At 34.2% G+C, this 22,457-nt stretch overlaps 1 long non-coding RNA gene across 2 annotated transcripts; it reads right to left on the bottom strand.

Moving 5' to 3' along the window:
* Window positions 1-1,819: 1,819 nt before the first annotated feature.
* Window positions 1,820-22,441, bottom strand: LOC134533213 (uncharacterized). Of its 2 annotated transcripts, none has more exons than XR_010075269.1 (6): window positions 21,944-22,441; window positions 17,224-17,311; window positions 16,760-16,903; window positions 16,546-16,665; window positions 14,237-14,419; window positions 1,820-2,811 (listed from the first exon to the last, which is right to left on the bottom strand). It is a non-coding gene; the product is annotated as an uncharacterized LOC134533213 (long non-coding RNA). The 2 variants fall into 2 exon arrangements; XR_010075270.1 differs by having other exon boundaries at window positions 2,586-2,811; window positions 22,347-22,390.
* Between the last annotated feature and the right edge of the window lie 16 nt (window positions 22,442-22,457).

Below are 22,457 nucleotides of genomic sequence, written 5' to 3' on the forward strand. Positions count from 1 at the left end.
CGAAAAACTTGTCACCTACAGCAAACTATTTTAACAACCATTTAGGTTAGCTAATTTTGTTAGGGTGATCACACTATTGGCAAAACAAAATTCTAGATTTATCTAAGAATGTTTATGAAATGTAGCTAAGTTAATAAAAATATACATATCTAAATTTGGTTGCATCAGCAAGAAAAACAAAACCAACCAATTAAAATTAAACATCAACCATTAATTATATAAAATAAAAATTATTTCTGTAAGACTGCTAATTACTTCTGTGATAGTGTTTTTTCCTATCATAATTTAGTAGTTCTTGTTTGTTGTTTAAAATGTGAGTTGCAATCAACAGCAAGATTTTAAAAGAGAGCATTTGTATAAATACAAAAATTACATGGGCACAACTAAAAATACTTTTAATTACTTTACTGCCTAGGACAAAAAAAGTTCATACATGACAATTATTAACAAACCATTAAAACTCTCATCATTGTTAGTTGATGTATGTCTATAGCTTTTAATTCTTCAAGAGAGCCTTCAAATCACAATCTGCACATTATGGATTTTGAGTTGTAAAACTACCTCCCTAATTGTTCCTTTTTATTAATTATCACTTTCATACTTGCAATGTGGAACAAATATCTCAAAACTAATTGTAACATTAAACAAATCTTTATAAACAGAGCTAATTTTTTTTTTTACTGACTGTGCTGTACTGAAATAGTTACACTCTGAATAAAATAAGAGAATGAAATAACTATCTGCTAGTCTAATTTAGTCTATGTCTAACCTATTATTTTGTTTTATTCTGACAAATTCTAGAGTCTTTCACATGTCAAATCACGGTATTAGTTTTTGGTGGTGGTTTCCAATTACTATTGCCGCCAGTGTAATTTGCATGCGTGTCCCTGCCAGGTTTTCTTCGGTACACAACGTTCAAAAATGGTATAAGTAATTCAATCTGTAGGCATGGTGTGCAGTTTTTCAACTAAGCTCGTTTCAACTTGCTAGACAAACAGATAATCCCAGATGACTTTCAAAAATTCAATATGGTTTCTCTCTGATTTCCTGGCAACAAAATTATTCACGCCTAATGCAAGGTTTCCCTGATTTTCCAGGTTGGGTGACCAGCCTGTACTGTTTGCAGAAGTGCAAAACACATCATAATATAAAAGTGCACATATTGCTAATAAAATATATATATGAAAATGACATGCTGTGGTGTGAAAAAAAATGTCAAAAGTGAATGATTATCTTCAGTGTGATAGTGATGGAGAAAATGATTAGCTTTGTATTGGAAAAAAAGTTGAAAAAATTGTCTTAACTAAAATGTTTTTTCAAAGCTCCAGAATTTGGATTTTTTTTTTTTATAATTCAAAAGCCATATCATTAATGATTTTAAATATTTGTTTAACATTTTTAATTCTCAGATATTTGGGCAAGAAATTTAAAAAAAAAAATTCTCTTTCTGAGCATTTACTTCCTGCTAAGCAAGGAAAGGAAAGATGTGATTTAATATTTTTTATTGGAACCGTGACTTTTATATTTGGGGGGTCGTCATACATCTGAGGTAGACTTATTTTCGAGGAATGTAGTAAGACCTGTCTATTGAGACACTATGATAAGCTATCAATATTTGGCAGAGGCAAGTTGCTACATTTATGTATATGAGCTGTAGCATAATGTTGAAATGTATCACACTCCAATATTCTAAATACAGTGTAAACTCTATATAACGACACTTAACAGACTGAGAATTTTTCGGCGTTATAGAGAGTGGTCGTTAAATGGAGAGAAATAAAAGATATTATTTTACTATTATATAATAATATGTATTTACTCATATAGTACACATTTTACACACGAACATTAATATTCATACAAATAACAACACTTATTGTATATAGTCTGATATTTTTTCCTTTGTTTTTCCATATTGTAGACACGGTAGAGCGGCTAAATCCAAAGCATCTTCCAACATCACTGATCTTTTCTCTCGTCTCTATTGAGAGTAGTAATAAAACTTCATCAATACACAAAGATTTTCGTTTACTCGTCATGTTTACAGTTCGAAAGTCTGTAAGCAACTGCGAAAATGATAACATGTAACAACGTGACAAAAAACTAATGACCGAGGTAAACATGTGCAAGTTCATCATGCAAAAACAAAAGACAAAATTACTTAGAATCTCCGGTACGTCAGTCGAAGTAAAAAACATGTGCTAGATAATACAACAACAAAATAGCGTACACTGCTGCAGTTCTTATCAACTTCGGCAACTTAGAAAGTACTGCTTAATGATTTATAATGTCGTATTGTTGTAGTTAAATAGAGTAAGTGTGACGCTATATAGTGTGCATTATTGTATCGAAAACAAGGTAAACCAACCAAAGTCGAGCAATTTCGGCGTATTAAGGAGTTTGTCGTTAAATTGAGTGACATTATAAAGAGTTTACACTGTATGTATACAAGACATTACTATTAATCATATTAATAAAACTTATGCATGCATGTCACAATGTGTACAAAACAATGGCTCTGTTGTGAAACATATTTTACCACTGGTTTAAATAGCTTCTGTGTAACATTAAAACGCAAAATTTTTTTTTAAATTTTATTTTATAAACTTTTTTTTCCAGGAATAATCATACAAAGGTAAAATGAAAAACTTATATTTAACAACCCATTTGAAAATTGAACTCGTATAATGATTTAAATTATACGTTACCAGCACTGATAGGATTGTCACCCAGATCGGTTTGATGGAAATATCTCGCCACAAGACAAATGAAGAGGTTAAGAGCTGGTAACTGTGGGTCATGAACAGAGTTCTGAAACAAAGATAGTCCAGTTATGCATTCCTATCCTTCCAATCAATAGCATTGACAAGCATACATCACAATCACTGGGAATCTTGCATTAGCTCCAAACACGGAACTCAACTTGATCACTTGATGGCAAATGGCTATCTCAGATTATGTGGGAGATATTGAAAATATGACCAAACACAGAGAGTTTTGCAGGGAGTTGCTCACTACGAAACAGGGATCACGGAAGAATGCACTGTGCAACATGATAGCAGTGCTACAGGACAGTTCTACAAGCAGCCTTCCGGCAACACGTGCCATCCGTGTAGAAGTCTTGTGACTGACTACAGGATGCTGGGGTGACAGACATCTTGCAGAGAAGAGTCGACACATGGCTCGCTGCTTCAGAGACGGACGGACGTGGTACGGTGCTTGGAGAGCTAGGGGCAGGCTTTGCCCTGGCAAGGAGCAACCACGCGTGTGGTCAGGGAAACAGAAATAGAGAGCCCTCTTACAGACGGACACGTTACCAACTACACTCGCAACGCAGCAAGAGGAGATTCGAGTACTGCTGGACTTTCAAAAGTAAGTGGAATATTAATACCAGTTCCAGCTAGTATGTATGAAACATGGTGGACAGTATACATGGTGCAGTCATATGTGAGAATGAGACCTGAATATCAGTGCAGCAGTGTCCTAAAAACATTAAAGTAGTATGTGTAGTTATTGGCTACAAGCATTGAATATATATAATGTATAGAAGTCGCGAGCCCAGGTTAAATTTTCTGTCCGGTTTCTCAGAAGAATTGTTGTAGTTCCAAGCTCCGCCGCTGCGATCGCTTTCATCGCTGGGTATCGGCCGTATACGCCCCTGGTGGTGTTTGGCAGAACTTGGTTAACCAGCCCAGTCGTGACATCATCCTTCACCCCCCCCCCCCCCCCTCCATAACCAACCCTTCGAAAATCCAAGACCAACGATTCAAATTACCCGGCAGGTCTTATCAGCATCTTTAGGCGACCTTGAAGAGGAGCTTCCTTTACCGTCGTTTGAGAATGATGAAATCCCAAAAGAAGCTAGCCACGGAAATCACTGAATGATGGGATTCTGTACCCGAGTGAAGTGAAAATTAGCTATTAAAACTTTGTATTGGGCCAATAGTCAGTGTTCCGTTCAAAATATGGTTTTATTTTAAAAGTAAAATACTTATTTTAACTATATTTCGCGTTTGTACAAATTTACTTTTAGATATTGGCAAGGAAAATCAACATACCTTAAACAACCTTCTCTTATTCAACGTTATCTATTAAGTAGTAAAAGGGGTAGATATTATTTAAAAAAAAAAAAAATGGAACTCACTAAATAAGTATTGGCAAGATATATATAAATTCAATAATAAAATATGCATATTAAAATTTTTTGTATTTAACTTTTTTCGGTAATAAAAATTCAGGATGATTTTGGTTTAATTGGTTTACGTATATTGCAATATTTTCTCAATCACATAGAAAATGGAAAAGAGTACATCAGTGAAAATTCAAAAATTTAGTTTAAGTAATACTAGCCATACCAAAAAATCAATATGCGAGATAAGAAATTTGGTAACTGCTCTACATCTATATATATAAAAATGAAACCCGTTTTCCTTGGTCACGGCATCACGTGTAAATGACAACCGATTTCACTAATTCTTTTTTTGTTGTGTTTGTTATTGTCACGAGAAGGTTCTTATGAAAGAAAAAATTTAACGGAAAATTAGAAAATTTAAGAATACTGAACCACCATATATAAAATTATTTCCAAACTAACCCAACACTTTGTACAATATAAATAATTTTAAAGTAACCTTATGACATTCAGCTTTAAGCGTTTACAGTTTCCAGTGCGGCTTGCATTTGCAATGTCAATAAATAAATCGCAAGGGCAGTCGCTAAGTGTATGTGGCATCAACCTAGAAAATCCATGTTTTTCACATGGCCAATTATATGTCGCCTGTTCCCGTGTCGGAAAACCATCAACATTATTTACTTACGCGCCAGAACATAAAACTAAAAATATAGTTTATCAAAAAGCATTAGAGTAGAGAGAAGCAGTGAGGGGTACAGAGACTATTAGTTGATTTATAGAGCGCGCGTGGTATTGAGCTTATTGTTTACTTAAAAATGCCAAGTTGTTCAATAGCAATTTGTAAAAACAGTGGAATTATTGAATCCTATGGAATAAACACTATTTTGACAATATATATTTTGTTTTTTATTTAATTAAATTAGTAAGGTCCTTTTCAGTTATAGTGATACCAGGGAATTATGGATTCATTTTTATATGGAGGATATTATAGATTCCAGTTCAAATTGAATAGGTACTCATACCTAAGATAGGTCAGCTATACAAAATAAAGTAGTGCATCATTGCTACGCTAAGGCGGTACGAAGTTCGCCGGGTCAGCTAGTTTCAAATAAAAATGCATTGGTTTCATGAATACTGAAATGTATGCGTAATAAGGCATATTATGTTATTATCCTAAGCATGACTATAACTAAAAAAATTACAGTAATTTAAAACGATGGCAGTCTTAACATACAATAAGTGCGCGAGTCTTAGTTTATATTTTAATTGGCTTCTTCGTCAGATGGAAAAGAGTTAAGATTTCATCAAGGAAAAATATATTCTCAAAGTCACTAAACCGGGAGATAGAAAATAAGGTAGGTACTTAATTTTAAATAAAAGTTAAAATAGGCTTACGCTAAACCAATTAAAAATAAGTCGTAAAAATATTTTTATTTATTAAATATGTTCTATACTTGACAGTTCTTTGTGTATAATTCTTCAAAAATCTTTGGAATTTAATACATACTTTTCTTAAAATGGTAGAATATCAGCAATACCCGGAAATTACGTGAGCAAAGCCACGGGTTATTAGATATACTTTTACTATAAAATAAAAACAACTATACATTTGTAGTTCACGAATGTGATATTTTGTTTATTGCTTCACAACATTCATTTGCCAGTCTCAAATTTCATCGTACCACTTGTCAGAAATGTCACCAAAAATAAGAGATAGATTTTTTTTGACGAATTTCAATTACGAGGAAACCTTTCGCAAGATTTTTTTCTTCGCAGTAGTCACTGGGACACCATTAATTTAAATCCACTAAGATAATAAAATTGTATGTATAATGATTTGTTTTTGTATATTTATATAACTTCCCAACCAATTTTTAATGATTTTCATGTGAGTAAAAACTTGTTAAGCAATTTAATTAACTGTGTCATAATTCTTCTGATTAGATGGAAATATTAACTTTTCATCCGTGATATACGATGATAAAATATATTTATTATTGCAAAATAATATTCACTGTTCAAATGCAAATTTAAATAGATTATTCATACATGTTTCCTGCTAATTAATGGTTTAACATAATAATTTTTAGTATAAAATCCTTTTTCTCTTGTGTAAAAAATAGGTTGCTAAAATGAGGAATTATAAATATATCACTTACTAAGTCCGTTTACAGATTTACACAAAACAGCAATGTAGATAATCTTTTTTGGTAGTTTCTAATTTTCTGCCCTGAATAACATGAATTTGGTTGAATTCATACCAAAGTGAATTTTTTCAACAACTTAAATTGATGTCATAAATAAATATTTATTTTATAATAAAAATCCACAAACTGTTTTTAAAATATAATATTTTTCACGCCAGATGGAATAATAAACAAAAAATAGCTCTTTTATGTTGTCTGTGTTTAAATAATTGTATTATATTTCATGGAAATAATATTTACCTTTCGGTTATTAAAAGAAAATATATTTGTATTCAAAATACTTGCGCATCGTTTTTACAAGCATAACTTGTGTATCTAACCTCAAAGCAAGGAATATAAAGAGTGGCAACTCAATGCTATAACAAAAACTCTTATTTTATTTAGAGATCCGGGAAATGTGCGTTATTTATAAGCAACTTAACATAGTAAATCGTTAACTTTTCAGATCTATGTTGGCAAAATTGATTTTTTTTAGTGGTCATTCGTTACTGGGAATATTCACCATATAACGTTTAAGATTATTTATTTTGAATTACGAAACAACCAAAACATTATGTAAAAATGCTTCATCTTATGTTAAAAAAAATTATAAACTGCATAGCCACAAAGTATGACATCATACCATTAGTTTCAGTTACTAATAACATTACGTGCACGCGTTTGAACAGTCATCGCAGCCATAGTTGTTTCATAGCTACCAAAATCATTCAACGTTGTCAAGAATTATTCCAAATTATGTTTTGCCATTTTACTCAATGCGCCACTCCGTTAACACAACATTTTATAAATTCTGAACTACGAATGTCAGTATTTTTTTTTTTTACGTTATTACGTTTAAGAAATTTCTGTAGTTTTCTTATAATTAAAACTTAAATTTTGATGTTGGCATATTTTAACCGCACTTTTTTTTTTTCGGTGGCCGTACTCCTCCAATTCAGTTGCGCCCGCCCGTATCTAAGCGCTCGGATTTCAACAAAAGGCACCGCCTCTCGATAGAGTGAGACAGAGAATTACGCGCATGACCTTGAAAAAAGCGACGCTATAGCGCTCTGGCGTGGAAGCTGGTAACTACGAGCACCCTCTTGTGGAAAGAAGAGCTGTCTAGCGGCGGAGCTAACAACTACCACAGTTTTGGATCCGAAAATTGGAATAATAAATCCTATCCCCTCGCGACTTCTATAAGTTATATATATTCAATGCTACAAGAGAACCACTGTGGCAGACATGAAACACTAATAAGGAACTTAAACTTTCATTTGCTCCCTGTAAACATACATGGATACACGCAGGACAAGGAAACCAATAAACAATCCATGTTTAATTTCAGTCATAAGTTTTAAGAAAACGTGCTTTAATGTTTTTAACTGCAGGAGCTGTATTCCAGGCTAAGTATAAGTGAAATGAATAATAACTTACAGAAACCAGGTCTCAAAACTGTAAAGTACACCTATCCCTCACTTAGCACGACTAATTTGTTCCTAAAAATGCTCGTGTTATTTGAAATCGCGTATTCTGAAGCATTAGTTTCCATAAATAGCAAGGCTAATTTATTTAATGTGTTCCAAAATTGTGAATGAAAATATACTTAACGTAATATAAATGCGTTTAATAAACCTCAACTATAAATGTGTCACACCATTTAATTATACATGCCTCCCATCACACTTTTTATGACACATATGACACAGCGTAACGGGAAATAGTTATCATTAGTCGGCTGGCTGACTTACCTGCCCGGGCGTGACCTTCATCTCACGTCTAGTACCTTTCCAAAACATCCTTTACTGACAGTGAAACCGATATTACTGTCCGGATAATTACATTTTAATTTTTCAAAAATTGATGTGCTTATTCGCTTATCACCACCTGGTTCACGCCAATCCTGTCAGGCCAACAGTTAATTTTTTTCATTGCAACATTCATTTAACCTTTTCCATGTGAATCATCTGTTCATTTCTGTTCCGGTATCTAATGTCAAATATATTCCCGCTAGTTCAACCAACAGTATCAGACTTATATAAACTTTTGGTAACAGTCCTTATTTCGTACGATTGTGCGTACAGTTCACTTGCTTAAAACTAAAGTGCAACCAACATAAGCATGGTTTTCATGACAATCTGCGTGCCGTAATACTTCTAGTTTTGTCTCAAATACTTGAACACGATGCATTATGAGTGGTCAAGCACGTATAGTTACCAGCAGCTGAATGCGCAGACGTTGCTTTTGTTTGAGTGAATTCCCTGCCACTGGCTAGACTGAGTTCAAGGCCAGGTCTATGGCCAGACGACAACGGTACAGAACGGCGGCATACGCGCGGACATAAAAACATTTGGTCTATTACACTCCATAGCCGCAATTTAACTTTCCATAGCTGATGTTTGTACAACAGCCGATAGCGTTGACAGACCTGCGCCTGCATCTCTTCCCCCCTTGTTTGGCTAACTGTATCCCAAGGCACATCTGTTGTTTACAGAAGTTGAAATAGACATTGTGTCGTCGTGCTGGACTTTTTATATTGCCTGCCGAGATTTAGTGCTAACTGAAATTTACAGACATGCTATTCAAGACTGGTGCAGTAAAATTCACATCGCACTAAATGAATCCGCGCAATCTGAAGACGTGCTAAGTGAGGGATAGGTGTACTAGAATGAAAAATAAAAAAACAGTGACTTTTACAATCTTAAAAGTGATAAACTGTATTTTCAATAAAAGACTACGAAAGTCACCAAAAGTTAACAAATAGCATCTAGCTAATATTGTGCCAAATATTATTTTATCCACTCCTGATAAGTTACTTAATTTAAAAAGATCAAAATAATATTTTGCACATTCCTTCACAATTGTGGCTAGTAATAACTTCTTCAAACACAATAATTATCCAAGCTAAACAATTTAATCTGGGTAACATATGTAACAGGAAAATAGGGACCTTGTGCAAATACCTTCAGTAGCATGAAATTCAGGTACATTCTGATAAGTCTCAGATACCCCTACCCCTTTGCCAACATACTTGGAGAACACTTATTCGTTTGCAAGATGCTGCTGAATAATTTGAAACAACCAATTTCAAGACCCATCAAATTCCTGCAATTGTTTCTTTATTGCTTACACTGCACATATGTGTACACTGTTTCTTGCTGAACCTTCATTAGAGGCAGTGTCTGAACACGAAGGCTGAAAAAGGCACAATTTCAGCTGAATTTGGGACTAACTTTGACAACATACATTCCTGTGAAATTTATCACTAAAATGCCTTTATCAGATACGCTTATTGTTACATAGCACACCATACAAACACGCCACTGTCTGTCATGTTTTCTTGCTACTACTTTAATGTAATACCTATTATCGTCCACTCTTATCTATCCACTCACATTTCCTCACATTAATGAGTCATGTCAGGATGCAGATCACAAATAGACATTAATAAAAAATACTGAACCCTTTAAAAATTACATTAAAACACCACTGTGGATAAAATTTGTCTAAAAAAAATGCAATGCACATTTAACAAAAAAAAATCAATATCGTTTGTATGATCAAATTAGTAATGGAATGACAACCGTACACCTGTTTGGACATTCTGCTGCAAAATGGTGGACATACCTGTACTAAATACACACAGTTCATAAACCAGCCTATTCGTTCCTGCCAAAATGTTATGCCTTATGATATCAGTCCATAAATGTTATGTGCTTCAGGCTACGTGCAAATTTTTCACAAGGTAGGGCCAGAATAAGAACGAGATAGCAGCTCTTAAATGATGCTTGCGATTTAGTTACGGAAGTCTTTCCTCTACGTACAGAGAACGTGAATGTAGTAACGGAACTCTACCATAGATACACCATGGTAGCATTATCGATGTATAATCTAATGTCACATACTACAGATTACAACTTCTACTTAACAACGTACAATGATAATGATCCATATAGCAGTGACCATTCTTATTTGCCTACAGATGAAAACCTGCTAAAAAAATTCCGTAAAAGCGTTAAGAAGAGAGGAAACATTAAAAATGTACAATACAAGTTATTTAAGGCACAAAAAAACCAATTAAATTAAAAAGTGACTTTCAGTAAATTAAATTACCCTTTTCGAACCTTGCCATAAACTATCTGTACTGCACTGTAGATGAACACATTGCTGCAGGTGGAAAATCCTGTATGTTGAAATTAATAGGTTTTTAGGAAGCTGAACAAAATACAGCCTAAAAAAACTTTTTGTTTGAATTTTTTTTTAATAGGTTGTTTTACAACAATTGGTTATTGACATGTGTTGTGCAAGAAATGTTGGCTGATTTTCAAGTATTGATATTGTAAACTTATCAAATGTGACACAAGTTTACAAACTGCAGTGACGACCAAGAACCTGCCATGGTTCAGTGGTCCAGCCTAACACATTAGCATGATCCTAACTTGAAGGACCGTACATCTTGTAGCGTATCTAGCAGTAAGTGTTCCTACAGGGGCTGACAGGACTGCCGGAGGAGAGAGAGTATATGCACAAGCAGGGGCGCAACAACAGGGGGGTCAAGGGTATTTTGCCCCCCCCCCCCCCCCCCCTCTGAAACCTTGAAGTGGGGGCAAACAGGGGCAAAGAAAGTGCTGTGTAATTAATTTTTAGATGATAAAACTGCTTAAATAGCACCATTTTCCACCTTGAAATACAAATTTTCCCGGGGGAGGACCCCCGGACCCCCCGCTTCAATAGGAGGGATCGATGATTCTTTATAAAAAGGTATATTGCCCCCCCTTTGAAAATTTAGTTGTTGCGCCCCTGTGCACAAGTACTTCCAAGGGACAGGGAAATGAGAGGGTCACGCAAAAATGTTGTCTTAATAAATAATGAAAGATGGCTACAAGAACAGCCAAGAAAGATGTGGGTGGAAAGGGTGGAGCAGGTGCAAGCAGGACAAAAGGAGAAAGTTGGAAAGAGCAGAGGGATGATGAAGGCACTTAACAGAGCTGATTCAACCATACACTAGACTACAGACTACAGTAAAAATGTAGGAGTTGTCACCAAAGTTTCTTCAAGGGTGTTCATTTAAGGGCACTGCTTTACATGATAATTTGGACTGTGTACATATAGTTTTACAAGTCATGGAACAATGGAAAAAACCCAAAGAAAATTTTAAAACCATATTTTAAATTAAAACTTTGCACATTTATCACATTATCCCTGGGTTTATGAATAACACCCTGGTTATTTTTCAGGCATTACACTATAGACACTTTCAGTTTTACAAAAAAATTCATTGCAAGTATCATTACACTCAAGATTTATATTTTCCTAATAATAAATGCTTTGTTTTTTTTCCTGATAGGCCTAAAAAAGATGCCTTATAACAATCACATTATTCATCAGGTAATTTTGTTTGTTTTACTTGCAGTATCTTTTGTTCCCTAGGAGTTGTAAGAATTAGGAGCAAATGAACCTAGGTCAAAAAGAGTTGGTAACTCTCATAGGCAAAGAGAATGACTTGGGTTTTTTATTATTATTATTATTAACTTTTTTTTACACGGCACAAAAGCAGATGTTTTGAAAAATACAAATGGGAAGAAAAATTTATCTGAAGGTGAAACTGCTTAGGCAATATATAATTTCATGCCACAAATAATGAGAGCTTAGTAAAATTATGTTGGTTTTTTAATGTAATTGAATATTATCAACTAAACATTTTTCACAAATATACATTGAACCACCATGTCCCCTTTGCCGAACTTGTCAATGAAAAAATCAATTTAATTTCCTTAACTGTAGAAGAATACACATGAACCCAGGTTAATGTTTTAATATCTATATATGACAATGTGTGTTGAACAAAATTCGGGCATTTCCATTTAAGATGCATAATTTTTTTATAATGTAAGCATTATGTTAGCTACATTTAAAATACTGTAAACCTGTTTCAAATTATTAACTGGGGGAAAACACATCACAGAAACATAAATATACAGTGACAAATCTTGAAATGCATAAAAAATGTATAAATGCTAATAAAACTGTAGACCTTAAAAGTATAAAGTACATTTATAAATGTTATTTATCATCTCTAACCATTGTTGAAATTTTTTAATTTGCTTATGAGGATGAACAGTAACACACATGAAAACACAGATTCAACTGTCATATCATATTTGGTGTGGTCTAATATTTTGGTCTCCCGAAACTCATATCTACGCTTGAAATACTTTTGTTGCACAGGGTGACCACTATTTAGCAAAACCAAATTCCAGGTTTTTCCCAGGATATTTTAAGGTTTTCTAAGAAATTTCATAAAATGTTACTACATTAATAAAAAATATATTTAACTTAGCTAACGATTTTGGTTGTATCAGAGCTGAAACCAAATTAACCACTTAAAATTAAATAAGAACTATTTAATATTGTATAAAATAGAAAGTATTCCTCTGAGAAATTACTTCTGTGATAAAAGTGTATTACCTGAACATAATTTAGCTCTTGTATGCCAGCAGCAATGAACAGCAAAATTTTACCCAAAAAAATCAGCATTGGTATAAATAATACCTATAGCAAACTATAAGGGCACAACTTAAATCACTTCAGCAGCTGCCAGTGATGAAAACAGTTATACACATTAAAATAATAATTAAAATTCTCAACTGTATTTTTGTTTCTTGACCTCTATAGAAACATATTCCTAGCTTTAAATTCTTCATAGAAAACATTTCAATCACAATAATCTGAACATTATGAATAAGTTGTGAAAGTACCTCCCTACCTGTTCATCCTATTTTGTTACCATTCACGAAAAAATCACTTTAATACTGGCCGTAGAACAAATGTATCTTTTAAAAACTAACTAATGGAAAAAAATCTTAACAAATAGATGCATGTTATTTTCTTATGGAAGCCCTTAAAAAACTTATTTATGAAGACACTTAAAGAAAAATAATATGGCATAATTTGCTAGGTTCCTCCATGTTCAACATAATTTTTTATTGGTTTTATGTCGTTCATGTAACAAACTAGGTACTAATAGTATTCAGTAGTGGCTTCTGTTTATTATTAGCATTGGTGAAACTCTTTAGATATAAAAAAATACATAGTAAATAAATAAACACGATAGTAGAAAGAAAAGAAATTGAGTGACAACTTCCTCTCACTTCAGCTAATCACTGGCAATCCATTGCATTATATTAACTCATGTCACATTCCTCACATCCACTGCAGAGGTTCCGCAGCAAACAGCGTTCAAATATGGTATAAGTGACGCAATTTTTAAATACTGTGTGTAGTTTTTCAACTAAGCTGTGAACAGCACTCGGAAATGGCATATGTGACGCAGTTCGTAGGCATGACGAGCAATATTTCACCAAAGCTCTTTTCAACTAGCTAGACAAACAAATAATTCTTGATCACTTTAAAAAATTCACAGTTTTCTCATGCTTTCCTGGCACCAAAAAAAATTCCCGACTAATTCAAGCTTCCCCAATTTTTTGGTTGGGTGACCACCCTGTTACTGTCAACTTCCTGGATCCAGGGTATTTTTTTTTATGTTTCAAATGTTTTCTATGCTTAATTTACGGTTGCCCTATGGAAATTAATGAGATCTATGATTTCTGTCTAATTGGGATTTATCGTAGTATCATCGATTAAAAGTAAAAATTTAGTTATAAAAAAGAATTTTTTAATGCATTTTCCCATGCTTGTGTTGTACCTACCTCATCAAATTTAGCATAATTTAGGCAGTTGGAAGTGAGTATATTCATGCCGAATATAATGACTCCATCTGTCCTATAACCATGAAATAAATAATTGCTATTTATTTAATAAACACGTAAAACACAGAAAAATGTATTTTCCCACTAAACATACAGCTACAGACCCTATGTGGGGTCTGAGCAAAAGCGAGCAGTAAGTATAAACCTACCAACGTTTCTCGAATGCTGGCACACATCCGAGCCAAAGTTCGCAATGTGTTGCAGGTGTCTGGCAAAATGGGAAGTTCAGTAAAAACAAGAAGTGCGTATAGCCACACTGCTTGCTGGTTGGATAATGCTGGTAATGACTCCAAGTACTCAATATGATAATCAAGTAGTTCCAAGACTTCACACTATATGAGAAAAAACAAACAGATCAAGAATCATGACATTAAGTTTACATTAAATGTTATAAATTAACTAGCAAAAAAATTAGTAGCATCCTGTAATTAATGTCAACCCTCAGTGTCCTTTAGATCCACTAACACTGTTATGAAGCGCTATCGCCCTAGTCAACATGCCTTCATGCAGTTCATGCATTTGAAATGCCCAGTGCCAGTGAGGTATTGTATAGTGCATCGAACAAACGTGCTCCGGTGCAATGCAACAACGTATCTATGAACAGTCGAGGAGATGCAAGATAGACTAACCACCCCCAGCGATGACTTTAGGTGCGGCAGCAGCAATAGTGTTTGAAACTCTCGAGTGTATACCCTCGAGACCCATCATCCATCCCCTATTTTCATTTACATTTAGTTAGATCCCTTCTGTGCGCCTACATCCAAAGTATCTTTTGTCTGGCAATGACCATTCTTCCAATACCACTGCCACTAGTGATGTCATGACCCTGGCGACGTTCACCACCTTGTGTTCGTCGTGGGCTGGCACGAGACTCATCTTTCCTACGCTAGCTGATGCCACTTCTCAGTCTCTCCAACCTGTATTCCACCTCCACCAAGGCATCAACGTGTATGCATGGACAAAACATGTACACAAGACATAAAAATAAACAAAAAAATTACGCTTTGATTGAATACTTCTTAAACTGCCACCGCGCGGCAGTCCCGTGACTGAGAACCAAGTTCAACTTAGAGACGTGGAAGTAATTTACAATACGTAATTTAAATATGAACTTGGTCCAGGAGGGTGCCAGGTTAGTCCAGACGTCTAACCTCAGGGTTGGTGTGGATCACCGGCCCCAGTGTGGCTCACTAAGCTTGGTGGCTGCACCTGTTGGTTAAGACCCTACTAACTGACGACATCCTTGAGCGCTCCCTTCTCCGTTTAGCTAGCTGATTCTGAAGTAGGATGGGCGGCGAACTAATGAATGAAACAAATTCTTTAGGCGGGCGTGGTTTTATTCACACAAGCTGATGGTCAGGTACTAACCCTGAGTCTGTATGCTACAAATTACACTGGAAACACTGTTACATGTTGCACTTCACGTCACTCATCTACGCCCGCTATAGAAAGATTTGTGATCCTAATCAGTCCACCCTGTACTGTTTTTAAAACTCCACGGTGCAGCCACGCAGCGAAGGAGAAGTTACGGCGGGAGGGTCACACCCTGCTCTGCAAACTGCTCAGGTAATCATGGTGAATTAAGTACCGAAGGTTTCTGTTGATTAATACGATTTACCGGCACAGAGAACTCAGTGAGGTAAGCATTACAGCTTCCACACGTGACGGTCACGTCTGCCTTGTACCACTAACTACTTAAGACTGCCGCCAAAAGGGAGCGGCAGGAGATACGAGGAACAGCGCCCTCGCGCACTAAATCCATAAAGCATTAATAAATGCTTTAAGTAATACTTTACGTCTAAACACCCTATAATTTACTTAGTTAAATTACCCACGTGGAAAATGACTAAAAGAAGGTCTGAATATGTGTATATTATCTACGTGGTAATTTTTTAATTGAAAATCACTAGTCAAACCAGAGACTGTTCGTCGCTTGTGGGCTACTCCGTTACCTGGAACCAGATAGTGACCACTACGTATTAAATCTGGCCTGGAACCGCAAAAAAAATTAAGGCGTTCATCAAACCAGGACTCTTAAGGTGTCACACACATCCTCGACACACTTTTTGTGAATATTATTACTTCACATAAATTCTTACAGAAATTAAATACACTGGTACTCATACAGGTGCCTAACACACGGCACGGAGCACTTACTTAGTTGCGGACGTGGTGCGAGGGTGTGTTCCGCCAGCGGGGACTGGTACTGACGGGTGGAGACCGGGCTTTACTATCATAGGAGGTACAACATCAAACCAAACCAACAAAAATAACAGGCCCTGTATAATACAGCATTACCTTCTCAATGTAATGTATCTGAACACTATAAGCAAATTTAAATTTGTAGACTATAATATACAGAAAGAGATTTTGAAAGTTTGTTCCTTGTTTTCTGAAAGCAATGTTCATCTTCACTCGGAGTTGGTTTGTTACAACGAGCAAGTTTAAAACCACTGACCTGGGAGAGAGAAGCAAGAATGCTGAACAAAGGAAGCACACCTTCCCGCAGCCCATCCTTCTCCGTTACCACATAGTTGTCGCCAAAACAAAATTTGTGCCATGCCTCCAAATCCTGTGGCTGGAAAAAATTTTTGTTTAAATTCAATTTAATAATGCAATTACTTCCAAGATACAACAAAATTATTTTTTTTTACCAAGCAGAGAAATTTTACCAAGTCATGTCGACGTTTTACATTCGGATTTCTTGCCCTTTCTCTGGCAACTTTCTGTCGGACCTTAGAAAATTCTGCTACTTCTTCATGCTGGTCATCCAAACTCAGCATCATTTTGGCTGGAATTCTTCGGCATTCAGAGTTCTGAACAAAACCAAACCATTTTATATTCAATTATTATATATAATATTTATTATTAGATGTTTTAATAGAAGCTATAAAGAGAAAACAGAAAAAAAATATATATATATTTAAGTAAATATGACATGGTATCTATGTTTAGGGTACAGTTTTTAGCATTGCATATTACTTTTTGATTTTAAATTTGGTGCCAGATTATACTTATACTCGTTATTTGCTATTTCTTAAATGTCAGATAAAAGATCATAATTAAATATTTGCCTAAATAACTATATCATGATCACTCACTACGTGATAAGACAGTTTCTGGCTATTTTACTTACATTGTTTACTTGTTTGCAAACACTACTCGCAAGTCGCAACTTGCCCAGGTCTGCCACAACAACATCAGGACAATGGTTGGCTTCGTATCTACAAACGAACAAAAACTTCAGTTTAAGATGATGTTGCTATCATTATGGACAGAATTTGAAGTCGTGTCCAAAAAGTAATGTACGTAGTACATTTTTCCTCGAAATTTTTCATCAAAATTGTTTTTTTTTTCTTACCTTACTTACACAAAATTTCAAAGTGCTGCCATAAGGCAGATCCAATACACTGTTAATTCAAGGTGAGCTAACCACAGAGTAGTTTTAGCTCAATGCTACATGAAACACTTTTGAAAACATGTAATATTTAAAGGTATACCGCGGTCCAGCCATCCTGACTTCCGTTTCCTATAGTTTCCCGAAGTCAACATCCCACAGTGATTTCTGTAGCAATATCACTGGAATCTGCAGTAGGTTATCTCCACTGACGACCTCACTGTCAAAAGTATAAAATATGTTAAGCCCCAAATTAAAATATTCCACATTCAGCTTAAGAACATTATTCCATATCATGCATCCAAATTTATCACTTTAACCTTGATGGCATGATCCTGTGATACATGATGCTTGCAGTTTTTAATTTAGTACGTCAAAAGATCCTAGCCAAATAAAATTTTAATATCAAAAAATTCAAACAAATTATGTCAGGTCTTGTGGAATTTCTTTTGTATTCAACTTACGATCATAATTCATTGAGTTATCATAAGATTTGTTGTACCCAGGATCTCTCAAAGTACTAAATTAAAAAACAGCAAACATCAGGTACCACAGGATCATGCCAATCAGGATGAAGGGATTAACTTGGAAACATGATAAGGAACTACTATCACCAAATTTGTGTAACTAAAACAAAATAATAATAACAAAAAATTATCAGGGCTTTATAATCCTAATGTTTTACAAGCACAGTAAAATGAATGTTCTATAAATTTTTAGAAGGGGCTTTGCTAAGTAAATGTAATCGCTCCAGAGAAAAGCTCTAACGGAGCACTCTCAACTAAAATGTCACGGTCAGGTGGCAAAGGCATTATGTTCTATCCCAACACCACCGCACGGCTCAAACTATTTGAGTACTGAAGGCGCGTTTCCACAGTCAACAGGCGACAATTTGTCACCATGTTGCATGCCACGCGTGGAAAGTCAACGTATTTCCTGTCATTTCTATAAGAACTGTTTCTACTGATGTTGCTTATGACTGCCTGTTCGCTACCAGTGTACACTGATTACTACAAATACACGCAATCATTCGTCAAACTGGAAGAAACGGTAGCAGCTTCTGTATTTTTTATCTTGAATGCTACTGCTGTTAAGCAAAATTGTTAACACTGTTGATATAGAGTAGGATACCATTTCAATACGTTTTTGTGACAAAGCTCATGGCCTACGATTAAGCCCTTTTCGTGGTCTTTAACCTTTTTTGAATCTAGGGTCAAATGCATCCTCGACTTACGTTTTGAGGGCCGCACTGTGCCATACACATGATAAATATATACAATGTTCATTACAATGATTTTATTTTATCATGCTAATTTGTTTGACATTATTTTTAAAAATAAAAAACTTATAATTACTTATATTTAAATTAAAATATTCTTAATGTCTGCCAAATAGTAGCGGTAGTAGTGAACAATTTTGTCCCTGGGTGATTCCACGTCAAATCAGCACACACATTCTACCTGACCCACTTAGATTGCAAAATAAAATTTTGTTTATAGTTTACATGAAGTAAATTTAAAAAAATTTATTTTTATATTTTTTAAGTGAGTTGTTCTTTTCCCAATTAATTCACAAAATTTTAAAAATAACCCAAATTTTGCATGTTTTTGATCTAGAAATATATTTGTATTTCAGAAACAGGTAATGTTAGGAAGCTCATGTAAGTCCAATTTTGAAGCTTTTTTAATGGGCTTTCATATGACATACAAGATGATAAGGGTTACTTCATTAAAAAATACAAAAAAAAAAAAAGTATGGAAAATTCCAAAATTAGTTCTCTCAAAAAATGACAATTTTTAACATTTTTTTTAAAAAATCCCAAAAAAAAATTGGTTGCACCATTTAGTCAATGTAGGAAGTTTTGTAATAAAAAAAATTGTTTAAATAACAACTGTATTGCAGTTGTAAAGAATTTTTAATGTGTTTTTTTTTTAATTTTCATGTTTGTTGTTTTTTTTAGAATATGTAATTGTATTACAAAATGTTTGCTTTGTTACATTACATTTAAAATACGTACTATTTTGAGTGACATAGCAAACGAGTTTAATGGGAGCCTAAAATTTGAAATGAATCGTTAACGTCATTCAATTTCTGTGAGGAATACGTGCTGTGCACTGAAGTAGTTGACACATTGAATTTGGAAGTCTTTCCAGGGAATTTATTTATTACAGCCGTCGGATATTCTGTGTTTGTTATGGCTGGTGTTTCATGTATCCAAGTTTATTCCTGGAACCTGAAGACTTGATCCATGATGCTTGCTGTTTTAGTTCAGTATGTCGAAAGATTCTGATGGCATGATCCTGTTGGCTTGAACCTGATGGCTTGATCCTGTGGTGCTTGATGCTTTATGATGTTTTAGTTCAGAACATTGGAAGATCCTGAACATAAATAATCCTTTTTATTCGACTTACAAGCATAATTTATTAATATATGACAATTTTTTTATGTACAGGAACTCAGATGTGCTGAATTGAAATAGCAAGCATCATGTACCACAAGGTCAAGCAAACAGAATCATGCCATCAGGATCTTCCAACATACTGAATTAAAATTGCAAGCATCATGTACCACAAGACCAAGCCAACAGGATCATGCCATCAGGATCTTTTGATGTACTGAATAAAACATCAAGCATCATCTACCACAGGATGAAGCCATCAGAATCTTTCAACGTACTGAATTAAAACAGAAAGCATCATGTACTAACACAGGATCACACCAACAAAATCAAGGGTAAATATTTACAATTGCGGTAGATGCCAAAAAAAAATGCTAAAAATCCGAAAATACTTTTATTCTATGCTCTTTCACTTCCTCTTTTCAAATCAACCGGCGGAGATAAGAAATTCCAAATACTTTAGGAGATATCGAATTTTTTAATTTCATGACATGTAGAGTCGCGGTAGATGCCAAAAAAAAATGTAAAAAATCCTAAAATACCTTTATCATATGCTCTTCAACTTCCTCTTTTCATTAAAAGTGGCGGAGATAAGAAATTCCAAATACTTTAGGAGATATCGAATTTTTTAATTTTGCAATACAAGACCTGTGGAACCATTTGAGCGGCGCCATTTTTGTTATTTTGCCGTGTGTTCGTGAATACGTGAATCGTGAATGTGTAATTAATAAAATGGTTGATTAGGTCAGGTCAGTTACATTATTAATACTTTCAAACTAAGCCGACATGAAAAATTATTTTGTGAATTAATTTTAATGGATGTTTAGTTTTAAAATATTTATAATGTAACTGACCTGACCAAACAAACCCGGACAGAGGGTGAACAGTAAACTAAAATGGTCGATTAGGTCAGGTCAGTTACATTATAAATACTTTAAAACTAAGGTGATATTAAAAATAATGTGAATTAATTTTAATTATTCTTTAGTTTTAAATTATTTATAATGTAACTGACCTTACCTAACAAACCCGTAACAAAGGATGTACAGTAACAACTCACGTAAATTTTTTTGTTACTTATTACTTGCGCAACAATATCAAAATAACAAATAAGACTTTAAAATTAGAAACGTTAAAAACTCACGTAAGTTGGAGGCGGTAATTAAACACCGTTTTAAACAATAATTGAACTAAATAATCACGTATAAGTTCATTTGAATTCTGGCCTATCACGAACAATCACGTGACATCATTATCCAATAAAAAAATAGATACTCGTACGTAAACAAGAAACAATGGTGCACGCATGCCACAGGAATGCGCTGGTTTTGTGCTGAAATTTAAAAATTCGATATCTCCTAAAGTATTTGGAATTTCTAATCCCCGCCGCTTTTAATGAAAAGAGGAAGTTGAAGAGCATATAATAAAGGTATTTTCAGATGTTTAGCATTTTTTTTTTGCATATACCGCGACTCTACATATGATGAAATTAAAAAATTCGATATCTCCTAAAGTATTTGGAATTTCTTACCTCCGCCGGTTGTTTTGAAAAGAGGAAGTGAAAGGGCACAGAATAAAAGTATTTTCAGATTTTTAGCATTTTTTTTGGCATCTACCGCGATTGTAAATATTTACCAAATCAAGCAATCCTGGGATAAAATTAGCATATTTTTTATTCTGTTGGCTACAGTTGTGCTAAACAAGGAGATACACGGTAACAGGTAATCAATGAGTGGCAGCGGCAGTGTGAAAACACAGATATTGTAATGTAAGATTTAAAATGTTATTTTTCACAAACTAGTAGGAATTAAGAAACCATAAATTCCGGGTAAATTTAGGGATATGTGTAGTGAGAAAACCATGTTTTCCGATTTTTACTTTCCGTTCTAAAAAGCCGCTACGTCCGATAATTACCGCATTCACTTTTGCCTTGCAGAATAACTAAATATTATTAAACCTTTACAACTTTCACAACTAAAAGTAATATTCAAAACTAAGCTCCATACTCAGTTACAAAACAAAATATTAAAAGCATATTTAAATAACTTGTGGTAATCTTACATAACATTCTGCAAATAGCCTCTTCCATCAGTAGGAACTTCTGAAGGATCAAAATCATTAGGCAAATCAACATCAAACGCTTGTCTGACAAAACAATCATCCGAATCAGACATTTTGACCTTTTTTATATAATAAAAAATACTGCAGTACAATATTTGATAATGCTAAATCCAAAACTAACTTATTTTATGAACAATATAAACAAGAATCATTATTAAGAACGATATTTTAAACCAACATTTAAAAATCATATATACAACATAAATGATACAAGATAAATAACAAAACAATGTCGCCAACAATCTTTAATATAAATATTTAGTCTACAGTTTTCGCAAACAACCAGACGCTAATTTAATTTATAATATATTAGTCACAAATTAAGCATTCTACATGTGAATACTTCAAATTTGTCGGCTCTGACTGATTGGAACCATTGGCACATTAAATGTATTTTTTTTTAGTCAGTTGCTACCAACGAGCATTACTCCTACGGAAAGAGTGGTAACTTCCA

This window comes from Bacillus rossius, chromosome 6, assembly GCF_032445375.1.
Source record: "Bacillus rossius redtenbacheri isolate Brsri chromosome 6, Brsri_v3, whole genome shotgun sequence".
In the NCBI taxonomy this organism is placed as follows: domain Eukaryota; kingdom Metazoa; phylum Arthropoda; class Insecta; order Phasmatodea; family Bacillidae; genus Bacillus; species Bacillus rossius.